Source organism: Triturus cristatus, chromosome 12 (genome assembly GCF_964204655.1).
Source record: "Triturus cristatus chromosome 12, aTriCri1.1, whole genome shotgun sequence".
Classification (NCBI taxonomy): Eukaryota; Metazoa; Chordata; class Amphibia; order Caudata; family Salamandridae; genus Triturus; species Triturus cristatus.
This window is the reverse complement of record NC_140595.1, coordinates 853900296-853919794: the sequence shown is the minus strand read 5'-3', so window position 1 is coordinate 853919794 and position 19499 is coordinate 853900296. Positions and strand designations below refer to the sequence as shown.

Sequence of the window (19499 nt, the reverse complement as noted above, 5' to 3'; positions counted from 1 at the left end):
CTAAGTTCTGTCCCAGACTTCCCAAAAATGTGAAAAATCCATCCTTTTCATGCACCACATTTTTGTGGCCAAATGATATATTTCATCATGGCCTCCATAATGGATTTAAGCCTGTTATAATGTCTCCATTTCAACATTTGTCAACCGCAGTGACTCACTAGCCAAAGTTTAGGCACATGAAGTTGATCAGTAAAATGTCTACTTACCCAGCCTAATCCCTCTAACTTGTCCAGCATTAGAGTAAGTTAAAGTTCTTTTCCTTACTGCCAAGTAAATGAATTTGTTGGAAAAAAGAAGATACAAGGGTGAGGCCGGGGAGTAAAGTGGGACTAAATAGTGCCTTCACTTTTGTGGATGGGATAGTCTGTGACAAATGTGCCAAATACAATCTATATCCTGTTTCTAGATCCTTTCCCTGTACTACAGTGCATCGCTTTTCCTGCCGTCTGCATATGGTCGACAGGATGTCCACATGATTAATGTTATACTCGACATGTATTATTCAAATTATTCATCTGCTTTGTAGTCAGGAAAAATTGAAGGCCATTTTGTAGAAGAGCAGGGCCATTTGAATGAGATAATTGTTTATTACAGCTACCCCAGCTGCAGACTGCAGAGAATACTAAAGTACAACTAACAAGCATGTCTAGGGTGCCAGATGAGCTAGCATGAATTAATTAATGAATGAAACAGCACTTATAGAATGCACGGCTACTCCGGAGATTGTTGCGGTGGTGACAGGAAGTCTACACACCTAACTGAGCAAAGGTACTTCAGTTGCTGAATAGCCAGGTTTTTCGTTGCTTCCTGAAAGTGGACAGAAGTGAAGTGGCCTGAAGTGCCATCGGGAGTTGATTCCCGGCTTGGGCACCCAAATAAGTGAAATATCTACCCCCGGTTCTAACCTGGCAGACCCTGGGAATGGTAGCAAGATGGCTAGAAGATTACTGTAATGTTCTCAGGGGGTCATAGTATTATGGCTTCCTCCTAAGGTAGATGGTGCCATTTCCATGTTGGGCTTTATGTGCCAAAACCAGTGCCTTGAATTGTATTTTTTTTACAGGTAGTCAATGCAGGCATCTAGGCGTGGGGACATGCAGCTTCTAGGAGTAAGATTGAGAATTAATCTAGCCACTGCATTCTGAACCACTTGCAGGCGGCTCAGGAGGTATTCCAGCAGACCCAAGTATAGAACATTTCTATAGTTGAGTCTGGAAGTAGTTAGGGCCTGGATCACTATTTTCCTTGTATCAATTGAGAGGAGGGGTAGTGTAGTATGTCAATAGTATGACATACATTTACTATGCCTCATCTTATAATTGGGTGTTAGCTTAGGAATGTTAGTAGTGTCATCTGTGATGTCACTGAATTCTATGTGCAGAGATTTGGAAGTAAACTGGTGGAGTTGCTGTTTATGCCAGCTTCTGTATGGATGGGATCTCTATGGATTAAATCTACTTCAATCAACTTACCTGTGTCCTGATGTCATTTAAGAGGAATACTTCACTGGCGTAGTCGGCAGGATGCCATGTGAGATCTCAACACTGAAGGCTGGTGAGGAATTCAGTGATTTTAAAGAACAGGTCTATTCTCAGAATGAACTCAACATATCTTCCTAAAGACCTTTCTCATTTGATTTAAATAATGTGACTGTGAGTGTTAAGGGAACTCCTGATAACTCAGATTTTAATAAGATTAGTTGGAAGCTTATTTTTGCTGAAGATTGGGAGCTTCGCCGCATGTGTATTGGATTCTGAATACATACATAACCGATCAGGCTCATCTTGGTGCTGTTTGATGTTCTCTCATTGATAGCTTGGCTTATGAGTGACATTTCTAGTATTGGCAGCATTTGATCGCGCTGAAGACAGTTACGGAATATATCAGCTGTTGGAAATGGTTGCAGTTTCAAACCTTATTTCTAACTGCACTCTGTGTTTTTTCCTTTTGAGTTGCTAACGTTTAATAGAAGAGTCTGAGAGCCTGGTAGTTCTCATATAAAATGGAAAAAGTGGAAAGTTGTATTTGAGAGTTATGCTAGGGTATGTGGCCCTTCACTAAGCGCAGAGAGGAGGTCTGCTTTACTGTTGCACTGTTTGGTGTCAGAGGGGCAAGACGTTTTTGACCATCTTCCAGATTTATCATACGAGGAGGCGAATGGGCTCAATGACTATGAAATTTGCATAAAAAAATTAGATAAACACTACTTACCAAAAGTAAGCACCATCTTAGAAAGATACATGTTTGCTAAAAGAATGCAAGGTGATGAAGAAACTGTGGAAGGTTATGTAACTATTTTAAGGAAACTCGCATCTTCATGTAAATTCGATGGTTTAACTGATGAACGTATACGTGACCAGTTCATGGTTGGATGTAATATAGAAAAAGTCATGGAAGAGTTATGGTTACGCGATGAACCTACCTTGGATGAGGTTCTCGTTGTAGCCAAAAGAATAGAACACTCTATGAAATGTGTCGCTGTTTTGAAGAAAGATTCCATCAAAGAATACAAGGTTCAAGAGGTGAAAAATAAAAGCAAAGTGGACTATAGAAGTAAAGACAAGACTCATAAAGAAGCCTTGTCAAACAAAGAAAAAATTAATGAAAGATGGATTAATAGTAAGTGTTTCAGGTGTGGGAAAATGGGACATTTGGCTAATAATTCAAAGTGTCCTGCTCTAGGCTTGACATGTCCTAAATGCAAGAAGAAAGGTCATTTTGCCTCAATGTGTAATAGTAAAAGCGTACCGAAAGTGAAAGAGGTTGAAGTTAATGATTGTGACTATGATGAATCTAACTCTGAAGATTATGAATGTGGTCAGATAGTAGTGCAGATAGTGACTGGAGAAAAGAAGAGAAATTCTCCATGTGATGAAATTTTAGTTGAAGGAGCTAAAACTAGAGTTCTATTTGATTCAGGAGCTAAGATCACAATAGTCTCAAGTGGGCTTTATATGAATAATTTGAGAGGTAAGTTTAAACTTTTAAAGCCCGACATAAGGCCGTTGGCTTATGGGGGGGAGCCCATCAAATTGCATGGATACTTCATTGGTCTGATAGAGTACAAGGGGAAGTTGATTTCAGGAAAGATTTATGTATCGAAAAAGGGTAATAGCATCATCAGTTGGATCCATCAAGGTGATCTCTGAGTCTTCCTTGATCCCAATGCTGATCCTCCCATTCAATTTAAAAGCGACATAAACTCTATTAGGAAAGCAGAGGGTGAGAATTTGATTGACTGATCTCAAGAGAGATTATCCCAGTGTTTTCAGTAAAAAGCTGGGCTGTCTCAAAGGTTACAAGCACAAGATCATACTTAAAAAGGATGCCATTCCTGTATGTTGCAAAGTGAGAAATGTTCCAATTTCGGTAAGGGAAGACATGCAAAAAGAAATTGTAAAATGAAAAGAGGGGGCATCATAGAGGAGGTTGAAGGGACCGAATGGTTGGCCCCAGTGGTGGCAGCACGCAAACCCAATGGGGACCTGAGACTCTGCATTGACTTGAGACAATTAAACAAATGTGTAGTGATTGATAAATATCCTTTGCCAAACATAAATGAGTTACTATCTCTGTTGGGTGGAGCCAAAGTCTTTAGTACAATCGACTTAACTTGGGCATACCACCAAATAGAATTGGAGGAGTCGTGTAGGGACTACACTTCTTTCATAACGCCATTCGGTACATATAGATTTATACGCATGCCCTTTGGTTTAGTATCGGCCTCTTCTGTGTTTCAAAGGGTAATGGAAAATATTCTTCAAGGTCTATCTGGTGTTTATGTTTACCAAGATGACATTCTGATTTTTGGGGAGGACACCTGTCAACATGACTCTCGCTTGAAGTCGGCCTTGGGAAGACTTTCAGATCATAATTTGACAATTAAAGCAGAAAAATGCAAATTTAGAGCTAACTCCATTGATTACATAACTTGTGATGGTGTGAAACCTAAAGTTGATTTAATTAACACTATTCAAGAGATGAGTTCACCGTCCAACAAGTGTGAACTCATTAAGTTTTTAGGGGTAGTTGAGTATTACTCAAAATTTGTAAAGAATTTTGCTAATTGTGCGGCAAACATGAGATACCTATTAAAGAAGGGTGTGTATTTTAAATGGACTGAATGTTGTGAAGAGGAATTCAAGGATATCAAATGTAAACTCAAAGCTGCGCCATCTCTTGCTAGCTTTAACCCTATGATCAAACCAATACTCATCACTGATGCAAGTGAAAAGGGTTTGGGAGCTGTCGTGCAACAGCAAGGTGAGGATGGTATGCAAACTATTATGTGCTTGTCACGTAGTCTCAAAGATCCTGAAACTAGATATTCTGTTGTAGAACGTGAGTCACTTCTTTGGGGCATTAATTTTGAGGTGAGAACAGATCACAAGCCTTTGGTAGAGATATTTAGCAAGAAGGGTCTAGATTCAATATCTAGCAGGATTACCAGATGGGTGATAGGGCTACAAGAATATAATTTCATGATAAAATACATACCAGGAGTCGAAAATAATGTAGCAGATGTCCTATCACGTCTCACACCCATAAATTTATCTGATAAAGATGATTGGGAAGATTCTGATGAATTAGTTTGTGTCATTGATCAGAAAATTATTTGTGAAAAAAGATGGTGTGATGAAATGACTATGGATATTGTTCTAAATGAAATCATAGATCTGGTTAAGAAGGGTTGGAACAGCTACAAGCAAGGATCTGAGGACACTAAAATGTTTTGGGCAGTGCGTAACGAATTGTCAGTAGAGAATGATCTCTTATTTTGGGGAACGAGATTAGTTCCTCCCAATAGTCTTAGGAAGGAATTGATAGATCTAGTTCATTCCTCTCATGCAGGTATTACAAAGTGTAAGGAACGTTTGAGGATGTCATATTGTTGGCCAGGCATGGATATAGAAGTGGAACGTCCAATTCGTGATTGTATCCCATATACATTGAGTGATAAGTCCAAGATCACACGTGTCCAGCCTATGGTTTTAAGGAGACGTCCTTCAAACCCTTGGTAAGATATTGCCTTAGACATTCTTGGCCCAATTCACTCAAATGGGTCTCAAACCTTTATTTTAGTGGTAATTGACATGTTTTCACGTTGGCTTGAAGTTTTCTTTTTATCAACCATTGACTCAACTCACATAATTAAATATTTGAGAAACTTGTTCTCTAAAGAGGGAATCCCTGAATCCATATTAACGGATAATGGAGTTCAGTTGGTGTCAGATGAGATGAAGAATTTTCTAGCATCTAAAGGTATTGTACATAAGAAGTGTTCTCTTTACCATCCCGAGGCAAATGGAATGGTGGAGAGATTTAACAGAGTAATTAAAGAGACAATTGCATTATCTAAATCCATGTCTTTAAATTGGAAAGATTAGATTGTCTCCTCATTCCACCACTGGTAAAACACCTTTTCTTTTATTCTGAGGGAGAGTTCCTAATACCAATGTTGAACCTACATGGGTTAATAGATATGAGTTGGGTAAAGGTAAGGAAAAGAAATGTAACAACAACATGATTCAAAAAAGAGAAGAAGAAAAAGGAAAATTAAGAAAGTGTTATTTTGATGTTAAGAAAGCTGTAAAAACAACTAAGGTTGTGATTGGTGACTTGGTGATGGTTAAACGTCCTTGCTTGATGGGTAATTCTGTTGCAAAGTTCATGAAACCCATGAAAGTCATTAAGGTATTCAAAAATGCTATAAAGATCATAGAATTTGGAATTTGAATAGAGTAGTAGTAATAAAAGGAAGAGTAGGTGGTTGTCATGATGAATGTAATGATAATATTCATCCAAAGAAATCCGAAGGTGATAAGAATCGTGCTTCATCTAGACTTTGTAGAAAATCATCTTATCTTTCGCACTATGTTTAGAGAATTTTCTTTATCTTCTGATTTATATTTATATGATACAATTGCATTTAATTTTGTGTAACGAAGGGAGGTGTGTAGTATGTCAATAATATGGCAAACACTTACTATGCCTCATCTTATAATTGGATGTTAGCTTAGGAATGTTAGTAGTGTCATCTGTGATGTCACTGAATTCTATGTGGAGAGATTTGGAAGTAAACTGGTGGAGTTGCTGTTTATGCCAGCTTCTATATGGATGGGATCTCTATGGATTAAATCTATTTCAATGAACTTACCTGTGTCCTGATGTAATTTAAGAGGAATACTTCAGGTAGGAATTTTCTCAGGGCATATAGCAGCCCAAAGCAAATACCCACAGAGCTTGAATTCAGGGTTTCATGGTCAAAGCTTCATCAGTTTTGATTCCAAATTTTTTACTGAATCCTGGAAAGTAGCCGGAGGGGGAGTATCCTGGGTCCACCATGAGCTCCAGATCTCAGAATGTGGGGTTCCGAAGAAAACGATCTCCAATTTGTCTGGATTGTATTTAAGTTGGTTTATAGACAGCCAAAAGCCTTTGAGAGGCATACTCTGAGGTTATCACCCTCAAAAGCTGCGTCTTTTTAACACTTAAAGAGAAGCTGTGTGCTGTCTGCATAAGAAATTACTTTGGCTCCTCATGATTCAACCAGATCAGCGAGCGGAGTCAGGTAGACATTAAAAAGTGTAGAGCTCAAAGCTGAGTCCTTTGGGACACCTATCTTCAGATTCTGTATTGGGGATGTAAACTAGAGAATCCAGACTTCTTGACTTCTATTGTCCAAGAAAGAAGTCAGCCACTTTAGAGCCATGCCTACAATTCCGATATTCTGTAGCCTCTTCAATAATCTGTCATGGAGAATGGTGTCAAAAGCCACCAAGAGATCAAACATAAACAGGACGGCCTTGCCCTCACGATATGCCTTCGTTAATTTAGCATAAAAAGAGATAGACTACTTGTACTCCATAGTTCTTAATGCCATACTCATTACTGAGAGGTCATTTAATTTATTTTTTACACACAACGGGCCTGTTTAGTTTATACTAGGAAATCTCTTAAAAGAAAAAAAAACTGTTTTTTTTAAACAAGTGTGCTGTGTTTATTCTGCCTTAATAAGTCCTTTCAGACAATTAGTGCATTTGACGTTTGCCTTTAGTCTGTGAGGCATGTGCGGGTAATGGCTGTGACTCTAATCACATTAAAACTGAATGGCCTTAGGGGAACAGCAATGGTTTGCTACTGTGCCACTACATAATTTTAAACAAGAGGTTTGCAGAGAGCATTGTTTACAATTTGTCTTTTTTCTTTCTTGATATAGCTACTCCTGTTGTTAAATATCGGAAGGATATAGCAGCCCGGCAGCAAAAGCTGGAGGCCATACAGGCAGAGTACCGGTGGCTGGTGGCCTGGGGAGGAGGAGGTAGCTGCCCAGGGCCCCAGTGAGCCTCCAGCGCCTTCAGTCTCTCAGCAACAACAACGCCACAGTCATCTGGCAACTGTCCACCATCATTCCATCACTGCTGCCCTCCCTCATTTTCAGAATGAACCTTCCAATGCCGCGTCCTGCTGAGGTTGGCACGCATAGAAGCAAAGCAGGCACAGATGGAAGGGCTCTTCAGAAAGCTCCTTGCACACTGTGTTTAGTGCCCTCTTCTGCCCCTTTTTAAACATTTGTTTTGGTGGGTGGGACTTGTGGGTGGAGAAGGTGGGAATGTGGGAGTTGGGACAAGGACAGTTTGGACTTGTTGGACAATGGACATTTTGGACATTGGTTGGGGATGGGGAGATGTTTTGGGTAGAAGGGTGGGTCAGTTGTGGGTGGAAAGTATGGGTTTTAAAATATGGTTAGGGTAATAAATATTTATTTTATGTTATTTATTCCTCAAATCTTTTTTGGGGGTATTTGACTTGGCACTGCTGCCTTTTAGAGAAGCCTCTTTTTAAAATCTGCAGATAGTGTATGACAATTAGTAATGCAATACCCTTGTTCCACTACTCTCCTAGTCTTTGCTGTCTGCAAGTATATGGACAACCAAGGGGGGAGGTTGCATTGCCTATATTGCCTACAAGTACAACAAGGCTCCATAGTTTTTTCTCCCTGAATAGATGACGCAAGGGCTGCACAGTTTCCCAAGGTGCCAGGGTGATGGTAGTAGTAGCAGGCTAGCGCACTACCAGTGAAGGAAACAGAAGCGCGGTCCCACTCCCACCTAGGTGAACTCTAACTGTAGGAATAATCAGAAGGATTATTCATCACAGGAAACTAAATTGAAATAAAAACAGAGTTAGTGGGTCATTAATTATTATATCATAGCTTTACAAACAATTGAATGAAATCATACTACTACACAACAAGGAATACCTGATAGTGAAGATATAACGATTAATACTAAATTATTCAGAGCAATGGTGAAGTAGTATTTCAATTAATACCAAAGTTATGAAAGACTTGAGTGTACTAGTGAGGACAAGATTAAGCGTTTATGCTCAGAATGCCTGAATGATGAAGCTAATGAACTATGCTCTTCTATACATAAAATATTGATCACTTTTTATGCGTGGGTGGGTAAATGGAGCCAGTGTGGGCTATTGTTTAGGTAATAGAACTGAAGATCTTGCACTCGTTTGGTGTTGCTTTCACCACATCCACCCCACCAAGTTTGTGATCAATTAATGGTGTAAACTAATAAATCACACCTCAATATATCACACAAGCCTGGGGGAAGAGGGTTAGGTGTTTCATGAATGGATGGGAAAGGGTATTTGGGGAAAGGTATGACAAAGACAAACACTACACAAAGACAATAGTCATCTGGGCAATGAGCAATCAACCATCATTAATCTGTTGTGAGATGAAATGAAGTAACGAATATGGCACTGTAAACTTAAGTGCATTTCAAACAGGGCGTCAGCCCCAGAGAGATCCATGTTATTATATTATTATATATTTAAATGTTCTGTCATCTAGGTGTGAAAAAATGTAATACAAATTATGTAGGACTGAAGCGAGCACATACAGTTCTAAAAAAAGGATTATTAAAAGAAAAATGATACTGTCGCCAAATTGGGCAGTCCATCTGCAGTATTATTGGATTGTCTGTTAATCTTGGGTGCCTGCCTAGCTGAAGTGGTCCGGTAAACTGAACATGTGTGTTATGGTGCTTTTGCCTTTTATGCAGGAGAAAGAAGGCCTGAGGATTGTAAAACAGAAATGATATTATAAAATTGAGAAGGACAGAAGGTAATCTTCATGAGGAGTGTACCAAGAAGACTCAGAAGCAGAGGTGGAGTATAGTCCTCTGCAATCATATTTTTAATGACTGATGGGAGATCAATTTTTTGAGAGCAATTACAACAATCAACAATCAAAGACAAGTGGCTGAATATATTGGGCTGATCAAACTTGCAACTGTCATGATCATCATCACAACGTTTTAGCCCAGCATGTTCATAAGGTGATGACGATGTGACGTTTTCACATGTCTGTCTCCAGTTACCTACAACAATAAATCCCCCACCCAACCACATTGTTTCAAATTTGAGCCAGCCACCACACACACTCAGCCGTATTGCATTTCCCAAATCAAGTAATCATTGCGCTTTCACCAGTTCACAGAGTTGAGTAGGCCTCTTGAAGTCATCAAAACCATGTTGATTTCCGTGAAGTTGATAATTTCCTTGTTCTGGCAGTTGTTGAAGTGCTCATGCCCTGAGTCCTTCCATCATCTTCCTGATTGAGTAACGAACATGTCCAACTCCGTACCGACTCCAGTCCCGACCCAAATGAGAGAGATCGACCTGTAGTGCAATGCTATCGATGGACAACAAGAGAAATATTGAGTAAATTGTTTTGTGCCGACAAGATTTGTGTTGGTTAGCTAAATGAACGGGTTGGGTCTTTGAGGAATGTGAACCACAAAACAAAGCAGTGTGGACCCGGCAAACAAACCTCACCAAGTGTCAAAGGGGAAAGAAGAAATCACCTTCAGGAACAAATTGATCACCCATTAGCCCACCAACATTGCAAATAATGACAATCAAGTTCAATAAGCATAGTTAAACACCCCCTCTCACTGTCTGCCACCCCATGAATCATCTCAGCACTCACAAACAACAATCACTCATATATCACTCATTGGTGAATTACTTACCTGTTCCAATTCAAGCAGGGTGGTACATTGCCGATCCTCTTTGATTCACGAAACACAGATTGTCCAGTCTTGTAATTCGAATGTTTTGAAGCAGTCCTGCTAGGGAAGTAAAGAAAGGATAGGCACGGGATGAAGGCAGGCATTGTCTCTCCAATGTACTTGAAGGGAATGGGGGAGAGGTTTCATCACTGCACAGTGGTCCAAGTCCAATCTGGCCACACATGTGTCTAAAACAGTTGTGCTGCATTAGTCAGGGAGCCACTAACAAACCTAATAATATAATGTTCCCCTAGCTATATCCTTTTTTGTCAAAGCAGTTTGGGAATAGAAAGTTCTATGAAGGCCCAGGCCTATTCAGTAGTCTGGGAACTAGAGTTCATCCTCAAACTCAGGTAGTTCACCCAGAACTTTAGTCAGCTAGCACACTATCATGATATGAGTCTGACCAATCACCCTCTTCCTCCTTTGATCATACTTCAGGTATTGTATAATTTGGTGGTATAACGTGCTGATTTATTTTGATCATGGTTAATAGCTCCATGTTTTCTGTCAAGAGACTTGTCCTTCTCACTGTCTGTGACAACTAGACCAGCTGTACTGAACACACATTCAGCAGACACGCTGGCTACCGGGCAAGCCAGATTCTTTATTGGCAGCCTAAGCACTGGCCATTGCCTCTTCCCATAACAATACACCAATAGGTTTTGAACCAGATAGACCTCTGTTGGGTCATCTAGATAGGCCTGGACCATTCTCTTAATAGTCTTGGTGCTCCACCTTTCTCAGCCTCTTTTGCTTTTGCCTCTGCACTTGAAGTAAGCCCTGCCTTTAGTAACCAATCAAATGCAAATTTTGGGGCCAATGCTCCTGTTCCTGTAGATGTTGCTCCCGTTCTTGCTGTTGTTGTTTTTGGCTGCTTTGTGGCAACATACCTACCCTCAAGCTCAACGAAAGTTGAAGGCTGCACCACAGAACTTGTGCCCTGGAGTGGATCTCAAATTCTCAGCCGATCTTTTTTTAGGTCAATGGCTTTCCCAGTAGTCTACTTCTTGCAGTTTGAAACATCATTGTCTGAAAAAGGAATAAAAGTGGCCAGTAATTGTTTGTACCATGGATAATTGATTGTGGCACAGATATAATGTTTGGATGACACAATGTCTCTTTTCAGCCTTGTATTAACAGATAGGTGAAAGATTATGCTTTCAACTCATGCGCATCTGTTATTTCGTCCACACCTGCGTACATTTCAGACACCTCCTGTAGCTGTTTCTGTAGCATATGCAACAACAGGATAGCTTGGCCTGTGGTACTGTCCTCCTTGCTTCCCATGTGGAAACCACAAAAGGAATCAGCATCTCTATCAAGCATTTGACTAGGCCCCATTGGTCCATCTCAATAATCATGCCTTACAAAGTTACATCCCCTCTATGAATTACATATTTATTGATCTGTCTGTACTACTCAAAAGATGGAACATGTAATAAGTTGAGTTCCAACATGTTGGCACCTCCTTTATGAGTGCTTTAACTGGTATTCTATTATCATTCTGAATGATCCTCAGCTGCTTTTGGCCTTTGAAAGAAAGGCTGAAATGAATGCAAATTCTTCTTCAGGTGGACAGTAAGTTACTGACTCAGTCTTCTGTTTTTTAGAAAGTTTTGCACAATGATGTTGATGCAGTGCACAAAACACATGAGCCTTAAAAAGCCACCGTCTAACATGGTCTTAACTTTATCACTGTCATTGTTGTGGCAACAAATCCAATCTTAAGCCCTCTGGGTTGCAGCCATACTGAGACTTTATTGTTTAAGTCATCCAAGATGTTTGCAGCTGTATGGGACGTTTTCATGGCGAACATTGCTACTGTTGCATGCCTCCGAGCGCCATTAAAAATGACGGCAGTGTCAGCACCTGCAAATATCATTTCTCTAACCCCCACAAAAGAGATCTAGTGAGCAGTGATGCTCATGTAATCAGTGGCTTGGCATCTGTTCTACGTCTGTCATCGGGTGAATAGTATGAACAGCACTGTGCTGCAAAGCTTGCCCAACCAATTCCAACACATCATGATGTAGCACTAGAACAGCAACTCTGGCAAAATAGGTCCAGCTGGGAACCTTCAATTTCGGGCAGATGGTTTCCACAAGTTCTGAAAAACAATTTATTCCAAAAAAGAAAAAGAGAGGAGGTCCAGCGCTAACATTTTAACCAGCTTCCTGTTGTACAAATGTGACGTTGGATGGGTGTATTCGTACTACCCCTTCTGCCTAAACATGCCAGGAATAGCAGTCTGGAATATTTTCTTTTCTGGGGCCACTGATGCAGGCAACTTCCTGAGAGTAGAAGGTGGTAGGCTCAATGTGCTTCTCAGTGGTACAGTCACTGCATGCTCTTGCCTTGGTGTCTCGATCTGACTCTGAGTCTTGTGCCATTGTGATATTGCTGATGTGGACAATACTGCTGCACTGCTGGGGACAGGGCTGATTTGCATAACAAAAATGTCACCCTCTTCTTCACCTTCACCTTACACCATGATCAGGTCAGATTCCCTGCCCTCACCACCTTCTCTATTACCACTTGCAGTTTTTTTGCTGGGGTGCACCTCCCAGGGGATTGCGTGGTGTTTTCTCAAATGGGTTGTTTGGCCTCTGGTACCATAGTTTGTACCAATTGTACCCTGACTAACATTTGCTTTGCAAATGGAGCCTACTACAATGTTCAGTTCCTTATCTCTAATGGTAAAGAAGTCCCAAACTGGGGAGGTCTACTTTCTGACATTGGTGACATTGCCAATATCAGAAGAAGTGGGGGTAGGTGGGTGTTTTGATGTTTGCCGCTGTGCAGTGTCTACTTCTACTGAGGTGATTGTCTCCACTGGGGCTGGGCTAACATCCATAATGACTAGGTCGTCATCATCCTCCTCTTCTTCATCCATAACTCTAAGGCTTTCAGGAACCTTCCTTTTTGCTAGCCTCTCCTAGTGTCTCAGACTGGGGCGGCATCCAAGTGGAGTCTTGATCATCAGACGGGGGATTGGGGAAGATGATGGTGGACTACCCTTCCATTTTCCTGCTGGAGATAGGAAGGCAATGGATTTTTTGAAAGAGGGGTTACTCCTACTTCCTCAGCATGAAGTCAAATCTCCTGAAGTGCTCCTACTGTGGAAGAAACTACTATTGCTCTCTGTGGCTGTTGTTGTCTACTTAGCTCAGTTGTCTTACTTACTTTGCGAAGGAGATAACTCCAATACGACGTCACTTCTTGTCCATGTTGCCTTGATTAGAGTTGCTGCCTCCGTGCCAGACATAGGCTTGGACCTATGTTTCGGTGGGGCTGCTCCCTACTTGCTCCCCCGAGGCAGGTACGACAGGCTCATGTTTTTGCCCGTAAAAGGTCTGGGGTGACATGCAAGTGGTGGTAAGCTCTTTATTATCACTGGCCACTGTCTTGGTAACACCTTTCTTTGGGGCCATCTTAAAGCTGTCAATTGGCAGTGGCACTTAGCTTCGCAAGCTGAAGAGATGTCCATGTTGTGTGGTCACGTGCCATGTTGTGCACAGGCCTTCTGTCTGGCAGTACTGTTGGTGATGTCTCTTCTCAGTGCACCTAAAAGCAAACAAGCAAGAAGAACATCAGTGAAACTTGGCATTGTTGCAGTTGAATTAATAGTACAAACAATATCATTTAGTGTTGTTACTTAAGCTATAAATAATTAACAAAAATTCAGTGTAAAACCACACCAACATGAACCTTCATGTACACTGTCAAGACCTCTGCAGTCGTAATTACGTCTGGAGGTCAGGGAAGGAAAATCAGTAATGAGCTCAAAAAGGCAAGCAAATACCCAAGATGGAGGAGATTACGATCATCAACCAGTCAAACCTTGAAGACAAGGGTCATTTGTCTTCAGAAGCAAAATGGAGAAAGAATCAGGTCAAGACCGATAAAGCTAGGTCAGCAGTCTAGTGTTTTGACCCTTGCGCCCTCTAGCTGGAAGAAAAGCTCTCGCGCTGCGAACTCTCAGTGCACTTCAACTGACATTTGAGACACGATAACGTCTCTCTGCAGTCTGGCTTCTGACAGAAATTCCTGGAAGAAGATTTCAGCTGTATTTTCGACTATTTCCTGTCACCGCTTTGGCTCTGAAAAGCTAAGTAATCTTTCCGGATATTTTCTACACGTATTTAGTAAAACTGGAAAAAGACATTTAAACTGGTGTCTGGCATTCTTCATGCCTAATTGGTTCCTGTCAAGAGAAGTTAGGAAATAATAATTTCACAGTTTAAAGCGCATTCAGTTAAACCTGAAAAAGTCATTCAGGCAAGCATCTGGCATTCATCATTTTTATGAGGTTCCTGTCAAACTGGACTTAGCCTGGAATTCATTCAGTGTTAATGTGTGTACACTGCAACCCTCGAAAGAATTATTTTCTAGTAGTCACTTTTCCACTAAACAGCAAGAGAAGGTTTCACTGCACATTAACCAAGTTCAGAAGTTTGTGAAGAACATTTTTTATGCTAGCGCGCTAGTAGGGTTTTTCTCCTAACTGAAATATTTTTCATAACTAATTACCTTCTTTTCTTCGGAAGAAGCATAGTGGAACATTTTGGTAAGCAGTTCAAAAGGCTAATATTTCAGCAAGAAGATAAGGTACAACAATTTTCTTCATTGTTTCATTGCTGTGATACAAGACTTTATTTTTGTAATATTCAGAGGAGAGTTTCTTGGCATCCAAGCTACAAGAACATTAAAACAGTATACTCATCCTCCTACAACCTCAGAAAAGTTAAAATAGAGAGAAGCAAAAGCCTTGACTAAATGGGTAATTTCATAATTGTATTCTAATATATATATATATATATATATATGTATTTAAGAGATGTTAGAGTAGATTGTTAAATGCATTGTCATTACACAGGTGCTGAGTATCCAGACCCAAGCAGAGTAGTGGAGACCAGAAGAAGCATTCCGAGTCTTCGTGTTAAGGCAGTCTCTCTTTCTGTCCACTTCTCCTTTCCCCCCTGCGGTTGCGCCATTCCAGAATTTACTTGCTCTGGAGGGTGTAGCAGCGGAGGGGTGTTGGGACCATCCTCGACTCCTGCGGTTCAGTCTGGTATCTTGACAGATTGAAGTGCCAGCATCTTGCCGCCTGAGTTGAGAATGGCTGAAGGATTGGATGTGAAGGCCTTGGCCGGAATTCTTGAAGGCTTACAAATTCAGCTAACTAAGACTATAGAGGAGAATAAGAGTTTAAGAGAAGAAGTTAAAAGATCACAACAAGAGACACATATGATTAGGCTAAGAATGGATGAATTAGCTGCCAGTTCCTCCTCTCTTCCTGGTTTAGAGTCTAATCGCAAAACAGCTGCTGAGGTTGCCACACAAGTAATCCATTCAGTTTCACCCATTGTTCCATTGGCAAATCCTGAAAGGTATAATGGAGATCCTCATAAGGCCCAAGTTTTCTTAACGCAGTGCTCCTTGCACTTCCTATGTAGGTCAGTGGTTTTCACAGAGGATCAAGCTAAAGTTGCTTTCGTGCTGTCTTACTTGAGCGGTGATGCAGCCGCATGGTCTATGCCCTTGATTTCTCGCAATGATCCTGTTCTTTATGATTATGAGCTCTTCAAAAAAGAATTTTTGAGAATTTTTGACAGGAGAACTGCAAATCAGGCTGTAGACAATGAGCTATTAGATCTTAAACAGGGAAACAGAGAATTAATTGCCTACATTGCTCAATTTAACAAATTAATCGTGGAAACAGAGTGGCCCGAGAGTAAGAGATCTGCAATTTTTTATCGGGGTCTAAAGGATGAGCTAAAAGACGCCCTGGCACAAATACCTCACAGACCGCAAGACGTCTCAGAACTCATTGATCTGGTGCTTCAAATAGAACATCGTCTGTTCGAGAGAAGATCTGAAAAGAAGAGAGATTTTCGTGTATTTGTTCCACAATTAGACAGGGCAAAGATAGAAGCTAACAAGTCAGAGTCAAGTTCAAGTGAAGAACCTATGCAGATAGGATCCATTCGAGGTCCTCTTTCTAAAGAAGAGCGAGAAAAGAGAAGATTGAAGAATTTGTGTATGTACTGTGGAGCGTCTGGTCATTTTTTGAAGGACTGTCCCAAGAAGCCCAAGTCTAATCAGGGGTTAAAAGACAGATCCCATCAGTAGAGGGAGTTGCCCTGGTGGGAAATAAAAAAGAGACAACTCCGGAACACCAACAAGTTATCAACACCTTGCAGTCTGCAGCCCCACATTTATCTGTGTCGTTCACTGCGAAATTTGGATCCACTAAAATTAAGAATGTATCTGTGATGATTGACTCAGGAGCCACAGGCAATTTCTGTGACTTGAAGTATGCCAAAGAAGTTGGAATCCACGCAATTAAAAAGAAACATTTGGAGGTGGTCCGGGCAGTTGATGGTTCAACTCTTACTTCTGGTCCAATCACAGAAGAAACAGAGACCATCGAATTAATTGGGATTCAAGGACATCGAGAATATCTAAGATTCAATCTAATCGACGCTCCTCAATTTCAGTTGATTTTAGGCTTACCCTGGTTAACTGAGCATAACCCAAAGATCGATTGGGAGAAACGCACTGTGGAGATGTCCTCTGCATATTGTCAAAGGAACTGTTTTCATGGACAAAGAGTTCATTCAGTTGGTTCTCCCGCAACAAATTTGGCTCAGTTAACAAACACGATTTGCGTCATGGATTTGAAAGAAATTCCAGAAGAATATTTAGATCTAGCCAGCGTATTCGATCAATCTAATGCAGAGAAGCTCCCACCTCATCGTGAATACGACTGCAAGATTGAATTAGAACCAGGAGCGGTCCTTCCGTGCAGTCGTATTTATGCGCTCACTGAAGCAGAAAATCTTTACCTCAAGACTTATCTGGACGATTATCTAAAGAATGGCTTTATACGTCCTTCTCAATCTCCTGTCTCGTCGCCTTTGTTTTTTATTCCGAAGAAGGACGGGAGTCTTCGCACCTGCATTGACTTTAGAGCCTTGAATCAGGTCACAGTAAAAAATAGGTATCCACTGCCTTTGATTTCTCAGCTGCTGGATCAGGTTAAAGGGGCAAAGATTTATACAAAGCTTGACCTAAGGGGCGCGTATCATTTGGTAAGAGTGGCCGAAGGCGATGAGTGGAAAACAGCTTTCCGCACTAAATATGGCCTTTTTGAATATCAGGTCATGCCATATGGATTGAGCAATGCGCCAGCGGCTTTTCAGCATTTCGTAAATGATGTCTTACGTGAATTCTTGGATCGAGTAGCAGTTGTCTATATTGATGACATTCTGATATTCTCTGAGAACATGGAGGAACATGTACTACACGTGCGAGCAATTCTACAAAAATTATTGGAAAACCACCTTTTTGTAAAGCTGGAAAAGTGCTCTTTTCATACTAAACAAGTGGAATTTCTAGGATTAGTTTTGTCTGCAGATGGAGTGGCGATGGATCCATCAAAGGTGGAAGCTATAAGAAATTGGTCTACCCCTAGAAACATCAAAGAAGTCCAAAGCTTTATTGGGTTTGCCAATTTCTACAGACGATTTATTTCTAATTTTTCCGCCAAGGTGAGTCCTCTAACTCAACTGTTGAAGAAAGGAAGGAAGTTTTTGTGGTCCGATGAAGCAGAAAAGGCCTTTCAGTTTTTGAAGGAAGCGTTTACCTCTGCTCCCATCCTGATGCACCCAGATCCAGATCAGGCTTTTTTTGTCGAAACTGACGCTTCAGATTTTGCCACGGGTGGTATACTTTCACAGAGAAATAAACAAACTGGCCAAATGCACCCCGTGGCCTTTAGATCACGAAAGTTATCGGACCCAGAAATTAACTATTCAATCGCCGATAAGGAATTATTGGCTGTGAAGGAAGCTTTTCAAGATTGGCGACACTACTTGTTGGGAGCCAAGCACTGTGTCACTGTATTTACTGACCATCGCAACCTACAATTTTTAAAATCAGCTAAAACTCTTACTCCGCGACAACTTAGGTGGTCACTATATTTCTCTGAGTTTAATTTTGTAATCACCTATAAACCAGGAGTGAAGAATGGAAAGGCAGACGCTCTATCGCGAATGAACATGCCAGAAGATTCAAAGGGTCCATCAGTTGAGTCAATCATTCCAGCTAATAAAATCTTGGGAGCAACTCATCTAGAAGAATTCACACAAGAAATACAACGATCAAACTCAGAAAAGAGTTTAGAAGTTTGGGCAGCAGAAGATGCAAAAAGAACGATAAAAGATGGACTTCCTTATTATGAAAATGCCTTATACCTTCCCACGAATGAACTTCAAGAAAAGGCATTGAGGAGCTGTCATGACGATCGATTAGCGGGTCATAAAGGCATACAAAAGACCTTAAGTTTATTGAAAAGACATTTTTGGTGGCCAGGCATGGCGGCTCGAGTAAGACAGTACGTTTCAACCTGTGAATTGTGTATCAAGGGGAAACCGAACAGACAGGCTCCTCAGGGTTTATTGCAGCCTTTACCAAATCCCCCTAGCCCCTGGCACACAGTGTCAATGGATCTAATTGTTGATCTTCCAAATAGTCATGGTTACAACACTATATTGGTGTTTGTGGACTCCTTTTCGAAGATGAGTCATTTCATTCCAATAAAAAATATTCCCACTGCCTATCAATTGGTTCAACTGTTTAATCAACACATCGTTCGAACTCATGGTGTTCCACAAGTAGTGATCTCGGATAGAGGCTCTCAATTTGTGTCAAGATTCTGGAAAAAATTCATGCAAAATCTGGGTATTTACACTCGATTTTCCACCAGTTATCATCCGGAAACGGATGGTCAGACTGAGAGGGTGAATCAAGAATTGGAGCAGTATTTGAGATTGTATTTGTTAGAGCAAGAAGGGAATTGGTCAGACTTGCTTTGGACAGCTGAGTTTGCATATAATAATGCATTTCATGATTCTACTGGTTACACTCCCTTTTATTTAAATACGGGTAGACATCCAAGTTTAATGTTAGGAGAAAAAGACAATTCAGTACCAGCGGTAAAGGAGTTAATAGATCAATTAAAAGACTCTTATCAAAAGACTCAAGACAATTTAGTGAGAGCAAAAGAATCATACAAAAAACATGCAGATAAAAAGAGAAGACAAAGTCCACCTTATGTTGAGGGAGATCAAGTTTGGTTGTCTACTCGCCATCTTAGGTTAAAAGGAAACAGAAAATTTCAGCCACGTTTTATTGGTCCTTTTAAAGTTAATAAGGTGATAAGTCCAGTAGTAGTAAAACTTCATCTTCCAAAACAGATTAAGGTACATCCAGTGTTTCATGTATCACTCTTAAAGAAAAGTCCTCCAGACGTCAGACTAAAGAGATCCCCTTTACCAATTCGAATAGAATCAGAGGACGAGTTTGAAGTTAGCAGCATTCTAGACTCTAAAATCTCTCAGG

The 19499-nt window shown here is 40.7% G+C and overlaps 1 long non-coding RNA gene across 1 annotated transcript in view; it reads left to right on the top strand.

The window, feature by feature from the left end:
- Nucleotides 1–8179, top strand: part of LOC146783089 (uncharacterized) — a 62311-nt gene extending 54132 nt beyond the window's left edge. Inside the window, exon 3 of the long non-coding RNA XR_014972183.1 lies at nucleotides 7220–8179. This is a non-coding gene — a long non-coding RNA (uncharacterized LOC146783089). The remainder of the gene's footprint in view (nucleotides 1–7219) is intronic.
- Nucleotides 8180–19499: the final 11320 nt, after the last annotated feature.